Raw genomic sequence first — 13,987 nt, 5'->3', positions numbered from 1 at the left:
GATTTCGCCGGTGCATCGCGTTTCGGAGGGGGCGATGATTGCGGCGGCGTCGGAGGAGAAATAGATTTAGTGCGCGACGTTTGTTTATTTTTCGCTGGTAAGTGAGGAGCGGTCTCCGGGCGCGACGACGGTTCTTCGGTTGGCTCGACATCCTCTACGAAAGGGATTTTCTGCCCGTTCCATTTGATAAATTTCTTAAGGAAGGAAATTTCCGCGTCCTTACAAAAGCCCGAGCCGAGGATTCCGTTAGGCTTTAAGGGAAAATTGTCCTCGACTACATTGAAGGGGACGACGCGGTCGAAGATTACCAGGTTCACCGTCCCTAAGGTGGCTGTTTTGCCGTCGGTTACACCCGTTATAATCACTATTTCCGAAGAGTCGATTCGCGCGGAGGATTTTAATGCCGATCGTTTGATAATGTTTATCTCTGCCCCGGTGTCTATCATAAATCGGGTTGGACAGATTAAATGATCGGATTTAATTATCACGGTAGGCGTGCTTGCTTTCCCGGTGATATTTATTGCGGCGTTTCTCCTACTTCCTCGTCGGAATTGTTCGCTGCGAGAGTTCGTATTTGCGGTAGGGCCTCGCGACCTGTCTCGCGGCGGGTACGGAGGCCACCGTCGTTTCCCGAGTCCCTGTTCAAATTGTTATTATATCTTCTCTTACGGCATTCGTCTATGCTGTGCCCCGGGTTTTTACAATATTTGCAAAATTTTTGCGCGTCCCTGTCTAAAATTTGTCGCGGCTGTTCGTAGGACGGGCGTTGAGCGGGAAGCGGTGCGTCCCTGGGACGCAGGTATGGGTCTCGATATTCCCGTGATCGGTATTGAGGTACGGTTCTGAGCCGACATTCGGTCGCGTAATGTCCCGTGTTGTTGCATTTACTGCAGATAATGTCTACGAGTTTTTCGCGAGATTCCGCGCGTGGTCGCGTTTTGCCTAGACGTTGTAAGTCGCGTTCGTGAATTTGAAAGAGTTCGCGTGCTCTTGTGAAAATTTGCTGCAGGGTGTTGTATGGATCTATCGGCATCTGAATTCTTATTTCGGGAATAAGTCCGTTCCTGAAGCACTGTGACGCGAGTTTGTTTACGCTTTCTAAGGACTCTTGGGGATCGCGACGCGCGAGTCTGTCGCAGTCAATTATGGCTGTCTTCAGGTCCTTTACCCGTCCAATATAATCTAAAATGTGCTCGTTGGCACGCATGTATATATTGGTGAGTTCGCCCCTGTAGTGATCGGCGGATTTCACGGGTCCGAACGAACATCGAAGAATATCAGTTAATTCCAGAATCGTCTGGCACGGCTCGTCCTCTAACGCGGCATAAGCGCGGCCCTTCAATTTGCCCTTCAGAAGGCGCGTAAACGTGCGCTCGCACCCGTTCGGAATTAGTTCGTAAGCCCGTTTGCAAGCCCGCGTAAATTGGAGTACCGGAATATTTTGTCCGTCGAACGTCGGTACGGCTTCAAGCGCTTGCTTGAGCGAAAGCTCGTCATGTTGCGGGTTGGTTACGGCGGATATTTGACTCGAACCTTGTGCGGAAATCGGGTCTATACGCGGAATTTCCAACGGCACTGTATCGTCGCGTGCTAGATCTGGAGTTCGGCGGATAGCTTCAATTTCGCGACGGAGCATTTCAACTTGTTGAAGCAAGGTCACCGTAGTTGGATCGGTCGATTCTACGTTTTTCGCCGATGTGCCTGCTTGCGCGGTATCTTGAGTAAGCTCGCCGAGAGCGTCTTGAAAATCTAATGCCCTATTTGTGCGTTTATCGCGATCAGTTTCGTGCATCGCGGCGGCCCGTTGCGCTTGCTGGCGCGTTTTGGTCGGTGGAGTTCTCGTTGCCATGGCTTGTTTCGCGGTCTCGGACGGCAGAATTTCCGTGGAGAACGCGTGGCTATCCCACCGCTGTCACCAAAAATATCTTTCGTGTCACGTCCCGAGGTGCGTTTGCGCTCGATCCGATGGCACGATTCGTAGCCTTTCCCGAAAAACCTACGCGAATTGCGCTGGGGCCGGGTTCGTTGGCGGTCGGAACTCGATCTAACCAAAATTACGCCTAACACTTACCTTTCGACGTCTTCTTAATACTGTTTCGCCTCTCGTTCCAGGTATCTGTGGCGCCGTGGATCCGTGACCGGAATAGCAGCGGCGTACGGCTGGATCGGCGGAGCGTCGACGGGAATGAGTCTCCAGGCAGGCGAGCTACGGCTGGAGGAAACTGGCGCTGGAACCGGGCGATCCTGGATTCGAATTGGACGTACGGCTGCGAAGACCTCCTTCGCAGGGACGGAAACAGCGTTGCAGACGTATGGATGTCCGGAAGTACAACTCGCGTATTCGCGAATGAGACGGCGTAGATATTCTTTCCTACCCGCGCGTCGTGTACGCCTTTTCGGAGGCTCGGGATTCATCAAAGGCGCTTGCACTAGGACGGAATACGGCTCGGCCAAGCGATGGTGCGCTCTGGCTTACCGAGGTCGATCCTTGTTCAAGATACCTTGGATACGATAGGAATGCAGCGAGAGCAGTCGAGCGTTGGTGCGCTCAAAGACTGTCCAGCGTACAGAGCTGTCGCAGATGAATCGTGTGAATTGAATAAGAATCGCGAGCGTACACGTGGAATAGAATTTAAGGAACTTGTATTCGAATAAAGAGACTTGGATTTGGTAAAACAAGAGTATATTCTATAATATAACTATCCTACTACACTTTACTAAGTCTAAGTTATCAACTAACGATATAATATGAAATGGAAATAGTAATAAGTTATAATAAGGACTCCGCTAAGGGAGATGCGATAGAGTCGGCTGCATGAGAGCTGATAGCTCGTGGCAGGGGAGCGTATTGCTCGGAGGTTGAGATTAGAACCGTCTCGGAGATCGGACTCGAAGGAACTCCTCTCTCGGTCGCGCGTCCGCGACCTCCTCGGGTTGCGTGGCGCGCGAGTCGCTGGGCCCCGTGAGTGGGGCGTACGATCGGAGTGGGGCGGCCACTCGGAGTGGGGTGCGGCTCGCGTTCAGCGTGAGCCGCGAGCGTCGAGTGCGCGCGGGCGCGCATCGCAGCTTATATTCTATACGACTTAGAAATTATGATTGTACAAATATCTGCTTATATTTAGGTGTGTGTTGGGTTGTGTATGTACATGATTCGTGTAGAGTGCTTAATCTAGAATCGCGTGTATGAAAAGTAAGCGTACGGTTGTGTGATCGCAGGTGATCGGGATTCGTACGCGGGGAGGTATTCCTCATCCTCGTAGCGTTGTCTCCTCGTCTCGGGGCGTCGAATCGTCGTGCGGCCCGTGTACGGGGGATGCTGATACAGGTGCTGGCGGGAGAGCGGTGTCCCGGTTGCGGATGCTGCGGATGCTGGTTGGCGCCAGAGGGTGGCAGGCGGTGCGCCTGACGTCACACCACCCCCCTTGGAAAAAGAATCTCGGCAATGCCGAGATCTCTTGTCTGTGGAGCGTGTGTCGGACTGCTGGGCCCGTTTCGTGGTTCCACTGGTTGACTGTCGCAGGGGTTGGAGGCTCTCTCCTGATTCATCCCGGCGAGGGTGGATGACCGCTGGACCGCGGTTGATGCTTCTCGTTGACTTGTTCATTCCACTTTGTTCACTTTCGCTTTCAGCGTCTTTTACACTATATTCACTGACTACAGTTCCAGTTTTTCTTATTTTTAACTCATTCGCATTCACACTGTGCATACCTTGCATTCGTTTACATAGCTTAATTTTGTTCGTGTGTACGATTTTATGTCGACCCTTTACATTTAACTTTACGTTGCAGTTGCCTAAAATTTCGAGTATTCGGTAGGGTCCTGAATACTGAGCTTGGAATTTATGCTTATTTGGTTCCTTTAAAAGGTACACCCACTGTCCTACCTCGAAATTTTTGACATTGACTTTGCGGTCGTAATAGAATTTCGATCTGCGTTTGGCGTTATCTAAATTATCTTTGGCGAGCTCCTGCGATTTGGAAATTCTTTCGTTGAGTTGAATGAGATAGTCGTTGTATGTCTCATTTTCGGTGTTGTCTTGAAAAGGAGTGGCTGATGGCGTTCTAGCTATTCTACCGAACACTAGTTCGTGAGGGGTGTATAACGTACCCTCGTGTACGCTGGTGTTGTATGCGAACATCGCGTACGGTAACCATTTCTCCCATTCGTTACTCGACTCGATATAGTGTTTCAGATACTCGGCCAAGACGTGGTGAGATCTTTCGACGGACCCGTTCGTTTGCGGATGGAATGCGGTGGACTTGTACTGCTTGATTCTGAATTTGATAGCGATGGCTTTTATCAGGCTATTTATAAAATTGGAGCCCTGATCTGTCAGTATGCCCTTGGGGCATCCGAACTTACAGATAAACTCTCGAATCAATGCATCCGCAATGTCTACGGCCGTGGTGGTTTTAAGGGGAATTGCGACGGAGAATTTTGTTAGTAGGTCTTGGATTGTTAATATGTTTGTGAAACCATCTGGTGTTTCGGGAAGAGGACCCATAACGTCCATCGAGATTTTGTCAAAAGCCCTGCCGGGGGTATCGGTTAGAGTGAGAGGTTGTCTCGTTTTTACTCTGACCAGTTTTTCCGTTTGGCAGCTTTTGCATTTGCCGATGTATTCTTGGATTTGCAACTTCATATTGGGCCAAAAGTATTGTTGCCTAATACGAGTGTATGTTTTATTCACACCCTTGTGGCCTCCCACAGGTGTGTCGTGGTTCTCCTGTATTATTTTCAGTCTATCTTGGACTGGCGGAGTTCGAATCAGCCCCTGACAGACCGTTATTTGAACGTTCGATTCGTAAAATAGGTCCTCGAGGATTTTTCGGATTCGGGACCATGGAATAGAATCAAGGGAGATCTGTGCGATACTGAATGTTGTTAACTGGAGTTCGTTTACGACGTCGTATAGTGATCGAAATGCTTCGACCGTGGTTTGGAAATCGACTGATCGGCTTGGATGTTCCACGATCGGAAGCTGGATTTGGTACTCGTTTTCTATTTTCACAACTTTGGATCTGGAAAGGACGATGTTTTCGTTGGGAAGGAATTGTCCGGTTTTTTCGAGTTCTTGGGCACCCGCGTCGTAAGGGTGTCCTGACTGCGTGACGAAAATGACAATATTGTCTCGTCTGGTTGACAGTGAGTCGCGACTGTATTTAAACAAAGGCTCTCGCCTGATGTATTCATTCGGTGCAGGGACATAGATTTCGGGATTATCGGTTGTGTGCGGAGTTGACGAGGTGTCGGTAAGTGAGGGAGCGTCGGGCGTCGGTACGTCGGTTCCCGACGTTACCGGTGTAGGAGGAGGAGCTGGAGTGGTGTATTTCCTTCGAACTTCCGGGGAGACATCGAAGATGTCATCCTCCGAATCAAGTGCGTGGGAAAGCGGGAAAACTCGGGCGGGATTCCGCGATAGTGCGTCCGCATTGAGGTTGGTTTTGCCGCTTTTGTATACCATCTCATAATCAAATTCAGCAAGCTTAAGCCTCCAACGAACGAGTCTACTGGATGGATCTTTGACCGAGTTCATCCACACTAACGGCCGATGGTCGGTAACGAGTTTGAACTGGTTACCGTAGATGTATGGCCGGAAATAGTGGACGGCGTAGACGATCGCCAGACACTCCTTCTCGATCGTAGAATAATTTCGCTCCGCAGTATTGAGTAATCGCGACGTGTACGCGATCGGCAGATCGCGACCTATCGGGCCTTGACTGAGAATAGCGCCGATCGCTTCGGCAGATGCATCGGTGGTTATAACGAACGGCTGCTTAAAGTTCGGATATTGGAGTATAGGAGCCTCGCACAGGCAATCGCGAAGTTGTACAAATGAGTTTTCTTGATCGTTGCGCCACACGAAAGGCGCGTCCTTTTTTAACAGATTGGTCAGAGGTTTAGCGATACGCGAGAAATTAGCAATGAAACGCCTGTAATATCCCGCAAGACCGAGGAATTGTTTAATTTGTTTGGCGTTCTGTGGACGTGGAAAATTTTTCACCGCGCTTATTTTCGCGGGGTCCGGTTTTACCCCGTGCTCGCTGATAATGTGGCCTAAATAGCTAACCTCTCTTCGCAGGAATTCGCACTTATCAGGTTGCAAAACTAGGTTGGCTTCCTTGAGCCTTTTTGTTAATTTTTCAAATTTTACTCGGTGCTCCTGCAGAGAGCTGGCGTAGATCACGATATCATCGAGGTAGACGAATACCTCGTTCCCCTGGAGGCCGGAGAGGACGTTGTCCATCAGCCTCTGGAACGTCGCGGGCGCGTTTTTCAACCCGAAGGGCATTCTTTTGAACTCATAGTGCCCGTGAGGCGTAGAAAAAGCGGTTTTCGGAGCGTCGGCGGGTTCCATAGGGATCTGATGGAACCCGCTCGCGAGATCGAAAGTACTGAAGTATTTCGCGCTACCGAGCTGATCGAGAATCTCCGTGATGCAAGGGAGGGGGTACGCGTCGGCGACAGACTTCTCGTTCAGAGCTCGGTAGTCGATAACGACGCGCCACTGTTTATTGCCCAAGGAATCAGGCTTCTTGGGCACTACCCACAGTGGTGAATTATAAGGCGATTTGGACGGAGAGATGACATCGTTTTGTAAAAAGTGTTCGACTTGACGGCGAATTTCCTCCTTATGTGCCGGGGGAAAGCGATATTGCTTCACGTTGACGGGTCGGTCGTCAACGGTTGGTATTTTATGCGTGGTGGCCGAAGTGTGTCCTAATTTGTCGCCTTGGATATGGAAGAGATGCTGCGAGCTTTCGACGAGGCGGACGACGTGTTCTTTTTCCTCCTTATTGAGGTGATCGAGACGAAGGAGACTGAGTATACGGTCCACGCGAGATTGCGGAGAGTCGGCGGTTTGCGGTGATAGCGGAGATTTCGATTTTGCATCTCGCTTTACATTGGTTTTTACCGCTTGCGCGTAGGAAATTCGGTGCTTGTTTATTACTTTGCACCGAGAAGGAGGAAGCTCGCGTGTCGAATACGATGTCTGATTTGAAATAGAAGTAGAAATTTCCCTTTTGTGGGAAGAGCCGATCGGTGCGGCGGATACAGCGTATTTTTTCGAATTGGAAAAAATTGGAAACAGAGAGGGACTGCCCTCCTCGTGGAGGGGAGTCATAATTTGAGCCGGTTCGAGTTTTACGTCTGGCAATGCGATTTTGATCGTGCGATCTGATGAATTTATTATTCTTGTAATCGCCTTGCCATGGACCACTCTGACTAGGGCGTTCCCGAAAAATATTCCCGGTGCTAAATTAATTCTCGGAATTATTCCTTCTGGGATATCGGAGTTTATCACGCGAACCTTTATTCCGACATTTGATCGCGGAGGAATCGAGATCTGATCTCTTTGCTTCGAAGAAACGGCCTTCTTATCCGTTCTGGGTTTAGATTTCGCCGGTGCATCGCGTTTCGGAGGGGGCGATGATTGCGGCGGCGTCGGAGGAGAAATAGATTTAGTGCGCGACGTTTGTTTATTTTTCGCTGGTAAGTGAGGAGCGGTCTCCGGGCGCGACGACGGTTCTTCGGTTGGCTCGACATCCTCTACGAAAGGGATTTTCTGCCCGTTCCATTTGATAAATTTCTTAAGGAAGGAAATTTCCGCGTCCTTACAAAAGCCCGAGCCGAGGATTCCGTTAGGCTTTAAGGGAAAATTGTCCTCGATTACATTGAAGGGGACGACGCGGTCGAAGATTACCAGGTTCACCGTCCCTAAGGTGGCTGTTTTGCCGTCGGTTACACCCGTTATAATCACTATTTCCGAAGAGTCGATTCGCGCGGAGGATTTTAATGCCGATCGTTTGATAATGTTTATCTCTGCCCCGGTGTCTATCATAAATCGGGTTGGACAGATTAAATGATCGGATTTAATTATCACGGTAGGCGTGCTTGCTTTCCCGGTGATATTTATTGCGGCGTTTCTCCTACTTCCTCGTCGGAATTGTTCGCTGCGAGAGTTCGTATTTGCGGTAGGGCCTCGCGACCTGTCTCGCGGCGGGTACGGAGGCCACCGTCGTTTCCCGAGTCCCTGTTCAAATTGTTATTATATCTTCTCTTACGGCATTCGTCTATGCTGTGCCCCGGGTTTTTACAATATTTGCAAAATTTTTGCGCGTCCCTGTCTAAAATTTGTCGCGGCTGTTCGTAGGACGGGCGTTGACCGGGAAGCGGTGCGTCCCTGGGACGCAGGTATGGGTCTCGATATTCCCGTGATCGGTATTGAGGTACGGTTCTGAGCCGACATTCGGTCGCGTAATGTCCCGTGTTGTTGCATTTACTGCAGATAATGTCTACGAGTTTTTCGCGAGATTCCGCGCGTGGTCGCGTTTTGCCTAGACGTTGTAAGTCGCGTTCGTGAATTTGAAAGAGTTCGCGTGCTCTTGTGAAAATTTGCTGCAGGGTGTTGTATGGATCTATCGGCATCTGAATTCTTATTTCGGGAATAAGTCCGTCCCTGAAGCACTGTGACGCGAGTTTGTTTACGCTTTCTAAGGACTCTTGGGGATCGCGACGCGCGAGTCTGTCGCAGTCAATTATGGCTGTCTTCAGGTCCTTTACCCGTCCAATATAATCTAAAATGTGCTCGTTGGCACGCATGTATATATTGGTGAGTTCGCCCCTGTAGTGATCGGCGGATTTCACGGGTCCGAACGAACATCGAAGAATATCAGTTAATTCCAGAATCGTCTGGCACGGCTCGTCCTCTAACGCGGCATAAGCGCGGCCCTTCAATTTGCCCTTCAGAAGGCGCGTAAACGTGCGCTCGCACCCGTTCGGAATTAGTTCGTAAGCCCGTTTGCAAGCCCGCGTAAATTGGAGTACCGGAATATTTTGTCCGTCGAACGTCGGTACGGCTTCAAGCGCTTGCTTGAGCGAAAGCTCGTCATGTTGCGGGTTGGTTACGGCGGATATTTGACTCGAACCTTGTGCGGAAATCGGGTCTATACGCGGAATTTCCAACGGCACTGTATCGTCGCGTGCTAGATCTGGAGTTCGGCGGATAGCTTCAATTTCGCGACGGAGCATTTCAACTTGTTGAAGCAAGGTCACCGTAGTTGGATCGGTCGATTCTACGTTTTTCGCCGATGTGCCTGCTTGCGCGGTATCTTGAGTAAGCTCGCCGAGAGCGTCTTGAAAATCTAATGCCCTATTTGTGCGTTTATCGTGATCAGTTTCGTGCATCGCGGCGGCCCGTTGCGCTTGCTGGCGCGTTTTGGTCGGTGGAGTTCTCGTTGCCATGGCTTGTTTCGCGGTCTCGGACGGCGGAATTTCCGTGGAGAACGCGTGGCTATCCCACCGCTGTCACCAAAAATATCTTTCGTGTCACGTCCCGAGGTGCGTTTGCGCTCGATCCGATGGCACGATTCGTAGCCTTTCCCGAAAAACCTACGCGAATTGCGCTGGGGCCGGGTTCGTTGGCGGTCGGAACTCGATCTAACCAAAATTACGCCTAAAACTTACCTTTCAACGTCTTCTTAATACTGTTTCGCCTCTCGTTCCAGGTATCTGTGGCGCCGTGGATCCGTGACCGGAATAGCAGCGGCGTACGGCTGGATCGGCGGAGCGTCGACGGGAATGAGTCTCCAGGCAGGCGAGCTACGGCTGGAGGAAACTGGCGCTGGAACCGGGCGATCCTGGATTCGAATTGGACGTACGGCTGCGAAGACCTCCTTCGCAGGAACGGAAACAGCGTTGCAGACGTATGGATGTCCGGAAGTACAACTCGCGTATTCGCGAATGAGACGGCGTAGATATTCTTTCCTACCCGCGCGTCGTGTACGCCTTTTCGGAGGCTCGGGATTCATCAAAGGCGCTTGCACTAGGACGGAATACGGCTCGGCCAAGCGATGGTGCGCTCTGGCTTACCGAGGTCGATCCTTGTTCAAGATACCTTGGGTACGATAGGAATGCAGCGAGAGCAGTCGAGCGTTGGTGCGCTCAAAGACTGTCCAGCGTACAGAGCTGTCGCAGATGAATCGTGTGAATTGAATAAGAATCGCGAGCGTACACGTGGAATAGAATTTAAGGAGCTTGTATTCGAATAAAGAGACTTGGATTTGGTAAAACAAGAGTATATTCTATAATATAACTATCCTACTACACTTTACTAAGTCTAAGTTATCAACTAACGATATAATATGAAATGGAAATAGTAATAAGTTATAATAAGGACTCCGCTAAGGGAGATGCGATAGAGTCGGCTGCATGAGAGCTGATAGCTCGTGGCAGGGGAGCGTATTGCTCGGAGGTTGAGATTAGAACCGTCTCGGAGATCGGACTCGAAGGCACTCCTCTCTCGGTCGCGCGTCCGCGACCTCCTCGGGTTGCGTGGCGCGCGAGTCGCTGGGCCCCGTGAGTGGGGCGTACGATCGGAGTGGGGCGGCCACTCGGAGTGGGGTGCGGCTCGCGTTCAGCGTGAGCCGCGAGCGTCGAGTGCGCGCGGGCGCGCATCGCAGCTTATATTCTATACGACTTAGAAATTATGATTGTACAAATATCTGCTTATATTTAGGTGTGTGTTGGGTTGTGTATGTACATGATTCGTGTAGAGTGCTTAATCTAGAATCGCGTGTATGAAAAGTAAGCGTACGGTTGTGTGATCGCAGGTGATCGGGATTCGTACGCGGGGAGGTATTCCTCATCCTCGTAGCGTTGTCTCCTCGTCTCGGGGCGTCGAATCGTCGTGCGGCCCGTGTACGGGGGATGCTGATACAGGTGCTGGCGGGAGAGCGGTGTCCCGGTTGCGGATGCTGCGGATGCTGGTTGGCGCCAGAGGGTGGCAGGCGGTGCGCCTGACGTCACAATATCGCTTCTCATTTCTATGTTTCATGATAATATATAATATTCATTGCGAAGTGTCATGTATACCTCGCATACACTTCAAATGAATGTGAATGCGATAGTTCCTTGCTTGGAAATAGTGTTTGCAGATATCTACATATCGAAGCAATAGAGTTCTAAAGCTTCATAAATCGCGATATCGCATCTCAGTTTAATGTTTCATGATGAGTTATAATATTCATTGTGCATTGTTATGAATACCTCGTATTCACTTCAAAAGAATGTAAATGCGACACTTCCTTGCTAGGAAGAAGCGTTTGCAGATGTCTACGTATCGAAGCAATAGGGATCTAATGCTTCTTAAATCGCGATATCGCTTCTCATTTCTATGTTTCATGATAATATATAATATTCCCTGCAAAAGTGTCATGTATACCTCACATACACTTCAAATGAATGTAAATGGGACACTTCCTTGCTAGGAAATATCGTTTGCAGATGTCTACGTATCGAAGCAATAGACATCTAATGCTTCATAAATCGCCATATCGCATCTCATTTCTATGTTTCATGATCGGATATAATATTCATTATGCAGTGTTATGTATACCTCGTATTCACCTCAAAGGAATGTAAATGCGACACTTCCTTGCTAGGAAATAGCGTTTGCAGATGTCTACGTATCGGAGCAATAGGGATCTAATGCTTCTAAAATCGCGATATCGCTTCTCATTTCTATGTTTCATGATAATATATAATATTCATTGCGAAGTGTCATGAATACCTCGCATACACTTCAAATGAATGTAAATGCGACACTTCCATGCTAGGAAATAGCGTTTGCAGATGTCTTGTCACGTCCCGAGGTGCGTTTGCGCTCGATCCGATGGCACGATTCGTTGCCTTTCCCGAAAAACCTACGCGAATTGCGCTGGGGCCGGGTTCGTTGGCGGTCGGAACTCGATCTAACCAAAATTACGCCTAACACTTACCTTTCGACGTCTTCTTAATACTGTTTCGCCTCTCGTTCCAGGTATCTGTGGCGCCGTGGATCCGTGACCGGAATAGCAGCGGCGTACGGCTGGATCGGCGGAGCGTCGACGGGAATGAGTCTCCAGGCAGGCGAGCTACGGCTGGAGGAAACTGGCGCTGGAACCGGGCGATCCTGGATTCGAATTGGACGTACGGCTGCGAAGACCTCCTTCGCAGGAACGGAAACAGCGTTGCAGACGTATGGATGTCCGGAAGTACAACTCGCGTATTCGCGAATGAGACGGCGTAGATATTCTTTCCTACCCGCGCGTCGTGTACGCCTTTTCGGAGGCTCGGGATTCATCAAAGGCGCTTGCACTAGGACGGAATACGGCTCGGCCAAGCGATGGTGCGCTCTGGCTTACCGAGGTCGATCCTTGTTCAAGATACCTTGGATACGATAGGAATGCAGCGAGAGCAGTCGAGCGTTGGTGCGCTCAAAGACTGTCCAGCGTACAGAGCTGTCGCAGATGAATCGTGTGAATTGAATAAGAATCGCGAGCGTACACGTGGAATAGAATTTAAGGAACTTGTATTCGAATAAAGAGACTTGGATTTGGTAAAACAAGAGTATATTCTATAATATAACTATCCTACTACACTTTACTAAGTCTAAGTTATCAACTAACGATATAATATGAAATGGAAATAGTAATAAGTTATAATAAGGACTCCGCTAAGGGAGATGCGATAGAGTCGGCTGCATGAGAGCTGATAGCTCGTGGCAGGGGAGCGTATTGCTCGGAGGTTGAGATTAGAACCGTCTCGGAGATCGGACTCGAAGGAACTCCTCTCTCGGTCGCGCGTCCGCGACCTCCTCGGGTTGCGTGGCGCGCGAGTCGCTGGGCCCCGTGAGTGGGGCGTACGATCGGAGTGGGGCGGCCACTCGGAGTGGGGTGCGGCTCGCGTTCAGCGTGAGCCGCGAGCGTCGAGTGCGCGCGGGCGCGCATCGCAGCTTATATTCTATACGACTTAGAAATTATGATTGTACAAATATCTGCTTATATTTAGGTGTGTGTTGGGTTGTGTATGTACATGATTCGTGTAGAGTGCTTAATCTAGAATCGCGTGTATGAAAAGTAAGCGTACGGTTGTGTGATCGCAGGTGATCGGGATTCGTACGCGGGGAGGTATTCCTCATCCTCGTAGCGTTGTCTCCTCGTCTCGGGGCGTCGAATCGTCGTGCGGCCCGTGTACGGGGGATGCTGATACAGGTGCTGGCGGGAGAGCGGTGTCCCGGTTGCGGATGCTGCGGATGCTGGTTGGCGCCAGAGGGTGGCAGGCGGTGCGCCTGACGTCACACCACCCCCCTTGGAAAAAGAATCTCGGCAATGCCGAGATCTCTTGTCTGTGGAGCGTGTGTCGGACTGCTGGGCCCGTTTCGTGGTTCCACTGGTTGACTGTCGCAGGGGTTGGAGGCTCTCTCCTGATTCATCCCGGCGAGGGTGGATGACCGCTGGACCGCGGTTGATGCTTCTCGTTGACTTGTTCATTCCACTTTGTTCACTTTCGCTTTCAGCGTCTTTTACACTATATTCACTGACTACAGTTCCAGTTTTTCTTATTTTTAACTCATTCGCATTCACACTGTGCATACCTTGCATTCGTTTACATAGCTTAATTTTGTTCGTGTGTACGATTTTATGTCGACCCTTTACATTTAACTTTACGTTGCAGTTGCCTAAAATTTCGAGTATTCGGTAGGGTCCTGAATACTGAGCTTGGAATTTATGCTTATTTGGTTCCTTTAAAAGGTACACCCACTGTCCTACCTCGAAATTTTTGACATTGACTTTGCGGTCGTAATAGAATTTCGATCTGCGTTTGGCGTTATCTAAATTATCTTTGGCGAGCTCCTGCGATTTGGAAATTCTTTCGTTGAGTTGAATGAGATAGTCGCTGTATGTCTCATTTTCGGTGTTGTCTTGAAAAGGAGTGGCTGATGGCGTTCTAGCTATTCTACCGAACACTAGTTCGTGAGGGGTGTATAACGTACCCTCGTGTACGCTGGTGTTGTATGCGAACATCGCGTACGGTAACCATTTCTCCCATTCGTTACTCGACTCGATATAGTGTTTCAGATACTCGGCCAAGACGTGGTGAGATCTTTCGACGGACCCGTTCGTTTGCGGATGGAATGCGGTGGACTTGTACTGCTTGATTCTGA

Source organism: Xylocopa sonorina, unplaced genomic scaffold (genome assembly GCF_050948175.1).
Source record: "Xylocopa sonorina isolate GNS202 unplaced genomic scaffold, iyXylSono1_principal scaffold0131, whole genome shotgun sequence".
In the NCBI taxonomy this organism is placed as follows: Eukaryota; Metazoa; Arthropoda; class Insecta; order Hymenoptera; family Apidae; genus Xylocopa; species Xylocopa sonorina.
The sequence above is the reverse complement of the archived record's forward strand: the minus strand, read 5'-3'. Positions refer to the sequence as shown.